The 10,563-nt window shown below is 46.9% G+C and overlaps 1 protein-coding gene across 1 annotated transcript in view; it reads left to right on the top strand.

The window, feature by feature from the left end:
• Window positions 1-10,563, top strand: part of LOC132896468 (serine--tRNA ligase, cytoplasmic-like) — a 193,537-nt gene that overhangs the window by 97,451 nt on the left and 85,523 nt on the right. The window lies entirely within an intron of this gene.

Here is a 10,563-nt window from a genome sequence, read left to right as displayed (position 1 = left end):
AACACGTTGTTTACCTGCATTTAGATTAATACATGTAACTTGTATCTTGTGTTTAAGTTACCAGTATAAGATTATTTAATTTACTTCAGAATGTGATTGTCTGAGTTCATCTGATTGAATTGAATTAGCCTTTTACGTTTTATCAGTGAAAATGCATGCACGTACATGTATGTTGAATAAGTTACAACACCTATCCTGTTTTAATGAGAGTCAACCCACAATCAGTGAAGTCAAATCAGTCTTAGCTGAGCAAGCTGGGAATATTTCTTACTTTCACCGTAAATTTTTATTTATATGACTTTGGTTTATAGCTGTAAAAGGCCTCGGCCTTAAAACCGGTTCCCGATGTGACGTCACGGACTCTGGTATGGCTGGCTCAGCGGGGCAGCTCGAATGCCAACTTTGTGGTCAATTTTAACCCTCAAAAATATATATATTTTTATTCCCATTTATGCAGCATACAAGAGTCAAGGATGGAGATACTATCCACTCAGAAATGTATTTAAAAATAAAGGCTCTGCGTATCTCCTTTAAACTCCTCCAATTGAGGTAGCAACTCCCCCCAAACTGAAGTAATCACTCCACCCATTTCCAGCTGAGTGCCATGGCCACAGGACTTGGAGGTGCTGATCCTCATCCCAGCCACTTCACACTCAGCTGCAAACTATCCCAGCGCATACTGTAGGTCACAGATTGATGAAGCCAACAGGACCACATCATCCGCAAAAAGCAGACACACAATCCTCATGCCACCAAAATGGACACCCTCTGCCCCCTGGCTGCGCCCAGAAATTCTGTCCAAAAAAGTTATGAACAGAACCAGTGACAAAGGGCAGCCCTGGTGGAGTCCCACATGCACTAGGAACAAGTCCAACTTACTGCTGGCAATGTGAACCAAACTCCTGTTCTGATTGTACAGGGTCCGAATGGCCCGCAGCAGTGGGCCCCAAACCCCATACTCCCAAAGCACCCCCCACAGGGCACTCCAAGGGACATGGTCATAAGCCTTCTCCAGGTCCACAAAACACATGTAGACCGGTTGGGCAAACTCCCATGCACCCTCCAGTACCCTTGCAAGGCTAACGAGCTGGTCCATTGTTCCACAACCAGGATGAAAACCGCATTGTTCCTCCTGAATCCGAGGTTCAACTATCGACTGGGGCCTCCTCCTCTCCAGCACCCCAGCATAGGCTTTCCCAGGGAGGCTGAGAAATGTGATCCCCCTATAGTTGGAACACACTCTCCAGTCCCCCTTTTTAAAAAGGGGGACCACCATCCCAGTCTGCCAATCCAGAGGCACTGTCCCTGACCTCCACACAATGTTGAAGAGGTGTGTTAGCTAAGACAGCCCAACAACATCCAGTGCCTTCAGGAGCTCAGGACGAACCTCATCTACCCCCGGAGCCTGGCCACCAAGGATCTTTTTAACCACCTTGGCAACCTCAGCCCCTGTGATGGGCGAGTCCTCCCAAGCACTCTTAGACTCTGCATCCTCCTCAGATGACATGAAGGTGGGATTGAGGAGATCCTTGAAGTATTCCTATCCACTGCTGGATGATGTCCCCAGTTGAGATCAACAGCACTCCATCCCCACTGTAAACAGTCAGGACTGAGCACTGCTTCCCCTTCCTGAGCTGCCAGACGGTTTGCCAGAATCTCTTCAAGGCTGACCGAAAGTTGCTTTCCATGGCCTCACTGAACTCCTCCCACACCCAAGTTTTTGCTTCAGCAACCGCCATAGCCTTGTTCCGCTTGGCTTGCCGGTATCTGTCAGCTGTCTCTGGAGACCCACAGGCAAACCAAGACTGGTAGGACTCCTTCTTCAGCTTGACAGTTCCCCTCACAGCAGATGTCCACCAACAGGTTCAAGGATTACCGCCACAACAGGCACGAACAACCTTGCAGCCACAGCTCCACATGGCCGCCCCTGCAATGGAGGTACAGAACATGGTCCACTCAGACTCAATGTCCCCATCCTCCCCCAGTATGTAGTTGAAGCTCTGCCGGAGGTAGCATTTGAAGATCTGATGGACAGGAGCCTCTGCCAGACATTCCCAGCAGACTCTCACTGCACGTTTGGGCATAACAGGTCTGTCTGGCCTTCTCCCTCACCATCTGATCCAGCTCGCCACCAGGTAGTGATCAGTTGACAGCTGCTCCTCTCTTCACCAGAGTTTCCAAGACATACGGTCACAGATCAGATGAAACGACGACAAAGTCAATCATTGATCTACCGCCTAGGGTGTCCTCGTACCACGTGCACTTATGGACACCCTTATGCTCAAACATGGTGTTTGTTATGGCCAAACCATGCATGGCACAAAGTCCAACAACAGAGCACCTCTCGGGTTCAGATCGGGAAGGCTGTGTCTCCCAAATCACACCCCTCCAGGTCTCACCGTTATTGCCCACGTGAGTGTTGAAGTCCCCCAGTAAAACAATCTAGTCCCCTTGTGGTGCACTGTCTAGTACCTCATTCAAGGACTCCAAGAAGGCCGGGTACTTTGAACTACCATTTGGCGCATAAGCGCAAATGACAGTCAGAGACCGTTCCCTGACCCGAAGGCACAGGGAAATGACCCTCTCGTTTACTGGGGAAAACTCCGATGTTAGTGTGCCAAACTGGGGGGCTACCAATAGCCCCACCCCTGCCTGGCACCACTCATCCTTGGCAACTCCAGCATGGAAGAGAGTCCAACCCCTCTCCAGGAAATTAGTTCCAGAGCCCAAGCTATAGGTTGAGGGGAGTCCGACTATATCTAGTCGGTACTTCTCAACCTCATGCGCAAGCTCAGGCTCCTTCCCCACCAGAGAGGTGACATTCCATGTCCCAAAAGCCAATTTTGTCAGTTGGGGATCAGTACGCCAGGGCCTCCGCCTTTGGCTGCCACCCGATCCACAATGTACCGGACCCTTACGGCACTTCCTGCAGATGGTGGGTCCACAAGAGAGTGGTTCCATGTTGCTCATGTGGGCTAGGCCCGGCCGGGCCCAGTAATGATTCCACTGCCAAAAAACTCTGACTCATGAAATTTGGTACACACATCAATCTGGCCACTGCTACTCAGGGATAGAGGCTTGGCCCCGGGTGCAATACCCTATTGTTATCGGCATGGTCTTGTGTGCGAGGGCCCTTTAAGGCTATGTTTATTATTATTTTTTTTTCTCCGTGGAAAAACTCATTTTTGAGGCACTTGTGATGCTCGAAAACTCATGAATTTTGGCACACTGATAACGTGCATAAACTCACAAAATTCCACTGAGCAAGGGACTGGGCATAGTCCCAGAGCTCTATAGCGCCCCCGAGAACAAGCTATGGTTGAGATGAAGTTGCTCAGACTGGCATGAGATTTGGTGTGATCGATACTTTTGTGATACAGGACAATCTTCACTTAGTTGTATTTGACTCTGCCCAACAGGAAGTCAGCCATGTTGGATGGAATGTGGAATTTTGAAATTTTCCCTCACTGTTTGGAGAGGCTTACAATGGCTAAAAACTCATGAAATTTTGCACATACATTTATCCTCTGATACAATTTGAGGTGATATGGTAAGTTAGTCTAGGTGGACTTCATTAACTCCATAGCGCCACCTAGTTCAAAAACACAGATTTGACACCTTGTACATATATGAAAACTCATGAAACTTTGTATACATCAGTCATGTGCACTGAAACTCAGCCATAGGGACTTGACCCAAGGTGTGTCCGGGGGACTCCATCACACCCCCATAGGTCATGGAGACTTCTGCCCGGTATATAATTTCACCTATCCATGTCAAATTTGGTAGTTGTGTGAAGTCCCCTGAGATGAACAAAATTGCCTGTACATTGCATCAGCCATACTCAACAGGAACTGAGATATTTTTGGTTGTGTGTGTTTTGACATGTGTTATGTTTTAATGAACTCCTCAGCGGTTTGTTGGATCCACGCCATATTTGGTATACATCGTGTCAAGATGCTGATGTTAAATTGCAAAGGGATTTGTGATATGTTGCAATATGTTGACAAGGTGAACCAATAAATTTGTATGCTTCGCCATGCAAACAGGAAATGTGTCATAAATTCACCATGCATTGCCTGATAGAGCTAAAATCTCACAGGTTATAAGACATCAGGGTTCTGATGATCTCCCCATGCCCAAAGTGAGCCTCTTGTGTAGCCCCACCATTTGGACCTGGACAGTAATGATTCCATTGCTGAAAAATTCTGACTCATGAAATTTGGTACACACATCAGTCCTGGCCACTGCTACTCAGGGATAGATGCTTGGCCCCAGATGCAATGCCTTATTGTTTTTGGCATGTCCTCGTGTGTGAGGGCCCTTTATTGCCGCTAGCAGCTATATTTATTAGTATTATATTATTTCTCTGTGGAAAAACTCATTTTTGAGGCACTTGTGATGCTCAAAAACTCAAATTTTGGCACACTGATATACACTGATTGTGTATAAATTCACAAAGTTACACTGAGTATAAGTGGGCATGGTCCCAATGCTCTATAGCACTTCCAAGAACAAGCTACTGTATGATTGAGATGAAGTTTCTCAGATCGGCACGAGATTTGGTGTGATCGATACTCTTGTGATACAGGACAAAGTTCACTTAGATGTATTTGACTCCACCCAACAGGAAGTCAGCCACTGTGTGGCAGGAGCTCAAGCCTGTAGGAGACTTCACTAATGCATTGGAGCACCTTGTAAGGTCTGATGTAGCATGCCTGTAACTTCCTACAAGTATTGGGTTCCTTGAGGTCCTTAGTTGACACCCATACCCCATCACCAGAAGAAAACTCAGGGTTACCGCTCCTGTGCTTGTCGGCATATTCCTTATACTTGGCATTGACAAACTCAATGTATTGATGAACCTCCTCCCAAACTGATGGGCTGTGCAAGAACCACTACTCCACTGCCTGTACCCATGCAAGTGAGTCGTCCCATGGAAATGGGGGGGGGGGGGGGGGGGTTGGTAGCCAAGCATGCACTGAAAGGGTGTTAGTTGTGTAGCAGAGTGCTTCAGAGAGTTCTGTGTATACTCAGCCCACAGGATGAAACGGGCCCAGTTCCCCTGGTTCCGCATGCAGAAGATTCTGAGGAAACATCCTATCTCCTGGTTAGCCCTCTCTACCTGGCCATTAGACTAGGGGTGATATCCCATGAGGCTCACCGAGATACCCAACCACTCCATGAAACTTGCCCATAGATGAGAGATGAACTGAGGGCCACGGTTGCTGACTACATCCTCTGGTATGCCAAAGTATCTGAATAGATACTGGAATAATAGTTCAGTGGTCTGGAAAGCTATGGGGATGCCAGGTAATGGGATGAGTCTCAGTGCCTTAGAGAACTTGTTCATGATGACCAGGATAGTAGTGTTGCCCTGGGATGGTAGTAAGCTGGTGATAAAGTCGACAGCCAGGTGAGACCAGGGTCTCTGAGGTACAGGGAGAGGGCATAGTTTACCAGCAGGAGATGTTCGAGGTACCTTGGCTTGTGCGCACTCCATGCACAAGGAGATAAAATGGATGATCTCAATCAACATATGAAGAGCTCTTTTCCAAAACACCAAATAAAAAAAAACCAAGTTTGTCGTGCTATTCTGCTGTGTACTGAGCCTATTCACTGATCCATTAATGTTTCTTGCCAAATCGCTATATTTCCTTGTTTATATGTGCTGCAAATTGTAGTTTCTCTCCAAAACGCGATAGGCGCTACACCTGTTTTTTGGCTGAGTGCGACATTTCCTCTAGACCAATCAGAGTTCGGTCAGCATTCTACACTATCCCACATGGCGGCGCCCTGAAGCGAGAAGTTTTGTTTGCTTGTGTAGCTTCTTGAGCACAAATAACTTTTGCAAATGGTGGTTGTGAATACTTTTAATGGTTCTGAAGAATTGAACTAACTGGCCATTTGTTATTTAGTTAGTTGTTTTCTGTGGTGGACAGTCTTAAAACGTAAGATTAAACATAAATGAATGAATGTTATTTAAGTGTATATAATTTATTTGATTTTATTATAAATTGCATGATGAAAGTTCCTGATATTATATATCTACAGCATGTTCTCTTGTTTTAAAAACAGAAAGACAGAAAAAAATGAATGGATTTATAGCATTTTGAAAAAAGAATGAGTGGATTTATAGCGTTTTGAAAAAATATATAATAAACTTTGGATTTATAATCAATAACATTGTTAGATTTGTCAATTATTGTTGAAAATGTTCAGACTGAACCAACTATATCTATCTATCTATCTATCTATCTATCTATCTATCTATCTATCTATCTATCTATCTATCTATCTATCTAACTAACTATCTACAGGATAAATTAAATATTTGCAAAATGTATGGGTCTGGGTAAATAAATGTCATTTTTCTGAAAACAATCAAAATGGATTTATAGCATTTTGGAAAAGAGCTCTACATATTCTCCCACCAGTATTTTTTCCGTAGCAATTGGTAAGTACAATGACTGCTTGGGTGACCAGTGGCAGGAGATGCATATGCCCAAGTGATAAGTTTACCTTGGAGATAGTTGGGGACGTACAGGTGGCCGGTTACAACTCCCTTATCTCCTTGTCTAGGTCCCATGAAATCGCTTGGATGAAGCATTCAGGTGTGAGGATGGGGTGAGGTTCATGGTCATGAGGAGATGGGCTGAAGACACATGACAGGGCATCCACCTTAGTGTTCTTAGTGCCTGGATGATAGGATACCGTGAAGTGGAAGCAAGTGAAAAACAGAGCCCATCAGGCTGGGCATAGGTTAAGTCTCTTGGCCTTCTTGAGATATTCCAAGTTCTTATGATCCATAAGTATGATGAAGGGGTAAGTGGCTCCCTCCAGCTAGTGCCTCCATTCCTCCAGAGCAAGCTTGATAGCGAGTAGTTCTCTGTTCCCAAGGTCATAGTTCCTCTCTGCTGAGGTGAGATTCTTTGAGAAGAAAGTGACTGGATGGAGCTTGGGCTTCTCGCTGAAGCACTGTGAGAGGAACCCTCCTACACCCATCTTGGGAGGTATCCACCTCGACCATGAAAGATCGGGTAGGGTCAGGGTGTTGAAGGATCAGGGCTGTGGTGAAGGTGGTTTTGAGCTTGTTGAAGGACTCCTCAGCTGCAGGGGTCCAGCGGAGGTGCTTTGGTCCCTTCTTTAACAGGGAGGTCAAGGGCACCGCGTGAGTAATGAAATTTCTAATGAAACATTAGAAATTTCATAAACTTCGATAGAAATTTGTGAAACCTAGGAAGTGTTGGAGCTCCTTGACTGAAGTGGGCACCAGCCAGGAAGTCACCACAGAGACCTTGGAGGGGTCCATACTGACCCCCTCTGCACCGATGATGTCTCCCAGAAAGGAGATCTGATGCATGTGGAACTCTTACTTCTCGGCTTTGATATAAAGGTGGTTGAGCACTGATCAGACATGTTGGGGATGGCTTTCTTCATCTGGGGAGTAGATCAGGGTATCATCAATGTACGCCACCACATATCTCCCTAACATGTCCCAAAGTACATCACTGATGAGACACTGGAACACACTTGGCACTGAAGAGAGGCCATATGGCATCAAAATGGCCGGCGTTGGTGCTGAAGGTCGTCTTCCACTCATCTCCTTCTCAGATATGGACCAGGTTGTAGGCACTGCGTAAGTTCTAGCCTAGAAAACACCTTGGCGCTACAGAGCTGTTCGAAAGCCAAGGGTACCAAAGGAACTTTGAAAATGGGTACTTCTATATATGGGCGGAGGCCACCCCCCTCTTCTTCATGAAGAAGAATCCCACCAATGCAGGTGATGTAGACGGGTGTATGTACCCCTGCTTGAGGGTCTCTTGTATGTACTCTTCCATTGCCGCTTATTCCGTCTGGGACAGAGGGTAGATGCGACTGTGTGGTGGAGAAGTGCCCAGTAGGAGGTCAATGGCACAGTCGTAGGGGCAGTGTGGTGGTACGCCGCATGCCTTACCCTTACTGAAAACCTCTCTTAGGTCCAGGTAACACTCTGGGACCCCTTCTAGGGAGTCAGGCTGGGGACTCTCTACAGAGGTGGAGGAGAGACTTAGCTGAGGACACTGAAGACAGTTCTGAAAACAGGTCATGGACCATTGGATAATCTCCTTATTCTGCCAGGAGATGAGCGGGTCGTGAAGCTGCAGCCAAGGATAACCCAAAATTATGTCATGATGTATGGTAGTGGTAACTAGGAGTGAGATTAGTTCTGAATGGAGGGCTCTCACCTGAATGTGCATGGGAGTGGTCCGGGTGGTGATGAGGCCATCCCCTATCAGGCCTCCGTCGATTGTCCTGAAGCTGAGTGGGCTCTGCAAAGGGTTTATGGGCAAATTGAACTTCTGGGTGACTGAGCTGTTGATGAAGTTCCCCTCCATCCCTGAGTCAACAAATGCAGAAAACACATGGGTCGAGGAAGGCAAATTCAGCAATACAGGAACCTTGAAAGACTGAGCTCTAAATGATTGCACTGGACTCACTGGGTCAGCCATGGTCTCCGCAGAGCTGGTGCATGGTGGGTGAAATGGACACTGAATAATCTGATGGTTGGCACTCCCACAGTAAAAACACGGTCCCTCTCTCCTCCTTAAATCTCGTTTGGAGCATTTCAGACAAGTTTGTGAGACCTCCATGGGTGTGGGAGCATCAGTGGTTGAAGTGGGCACGGACTCCTCCTTGAGTGACGGGTGACTGGATAGTAGATGGTTCAGCCGAATCACAAGATCAAAAACAATAAACAAGCAAAAGGTTAGGCAAGGCACAAACAGATTAGTACAGGCAAAGACAGAAGCACAAAAAAAAAGGAATCAGGGAAACAGGAGATAAGGCTCGGTAATGTGTATGTAATGTAGCACAAGACTTTGCAGTGAGTGTGTGTTTTCAGAGTCTTTATACAGGTGCACTGATTGCGCCTTCATCTTGTGCAGGTGTGCATAGATAACGGTGCACATGCGAGAGTCTGCTCAGCACGTGAGCGGTCCGGAGTACAGCCAAGACTCTGACTGATGCACACACCACAGCATGCAGATGTGACAGGAAGATCATAGGTTTTGGAATTTTGAAAAAAATCTTACGGTTGCAGAAATACGGTGATTTTAGTATAAAAATAAATAATGATAAATAAATTTATGATTTTGAGGATTATGGGTTATGCATTATAGCTCATGGAAATCAGAAATCCAGTATCTCAAAACATTATTCAGAATATTTAGTCTATTTAGAATATTTCCTAAGATCAATCAGAAATGATTTACAATACAGAAATGTCCAATTTCTGAAAAGTTTCTACACTCAGTACTTAGTTGGGGTTCCTTTACCACTAATTACTGCATCAGTGCAGCGTGGCATGGGGACCATCAGCCTGTGGCACTGCTTAGGTATTATTTTAGCCCAGGTTGCTTTGATGGTGGCCTTCAGCTCATCTATTTCTCATCTTCCTCTTGACAATACCCTATAGATTCTCTTTGGGGTTCAAGAGGGCAAACGAGTTGAATGACTTCTTCAATCGGTTCAACCAGCCTTCATCTCCCCCACCCTCTCCCTCACTGCAGCCATCTCTCCTTCTTCCTTCAACACACCTCCCCCCCCAGTCATCACAGCAGCCCCTCCTCCCCCACCTCAACACAGACTCCTCTGTGCATTACTGCAGACCAGGTCAGAGGTCAACTGAGGAAGCTTCACCCCAGGAAAGCAGCAGGCCCGGACAAGGTGTGTCCACAACTACTGAAGACCTGCGCTGCTGAACTGTGTGAACCACTCCAATGCATCTTCAACCTCAGCCTGCAGCTGGGGAGAGTGCCAACCCTCTGGAAGACATCATGTATCGTTCCAGTTCCTAAAAAGAATCGGCCCAGCGAGCTGAACGACTTCCGACCGGTGGCACTCACTTCACATCTGATGAAGATGTTGGAGCGGTTCTTCTTCAGCCTCCTCAGACCCCAGGTACAACATGCCCAGGACTGTCTGCAGTTTGCGTACCGGGCAGGTGTTGGTGTGGAAGACGCCATCCTCTACCTGCTACACCGAGCCCACTCACATCTGGATTAGGGAAATGGCACAGTGAGGGTCCTCTTCTTGGACTTCTCAAGTGCCTTCAACATGATCCAGACCCTACTGCTTCAGGACAAACTGAACAGGATGCGAGTAGACCCCTGCCTGGTCACCTGGCTCTCCAGCTACCTCACTGACAGGCCGCAGTACGTCAGGCTGAAGGACATCACGTCTGATACTGTAATTAGCAGCACCAGAGCACCCCAGGGCATGGTGCTGGCTCCTCTTCTCTTCACCCTGTACACTGCAGACTTCTGCTACAACTCGGAGCTGTGTCACATTCAGAAGTTTGCCGATGACACAGCCATCGTTGGGTGTATCAGTGATGACAGAGAGGAGGAGTATAGGAGCCTGGTGAGGGACTTTGCTGTGTGGTGCAACAGGAACCATCTGCAGCTCAACACCTCGAAGACCAAGGAGCTGGTCATTGACTTTGGGAGGTCCAGACCAAGGTCATGACCAGTTCTGATCAAGGGAGTCGAGGTGGAGGCTGTGGATTCCTACAAGTACCTC

Source organism: Neoarius graeffei, chromosome 13, assembly GCF_027579695.1.
Source record: "Neoarius graeffei isolate fNeoGra1 chromosome 13, fNeoGra1.pri, whole genome shotgun sequence".
Classification (NCBI taxonomy): domain Eukaryota; kingdom Metazoa; phylum Chordata; class Actinopteri; order Siluriformes; family Ariidae; genus Neoarius; species Neoarius graeffei.
This window is presented reverse-complemented; position numbering and strand designations above follow the sequence as displayed.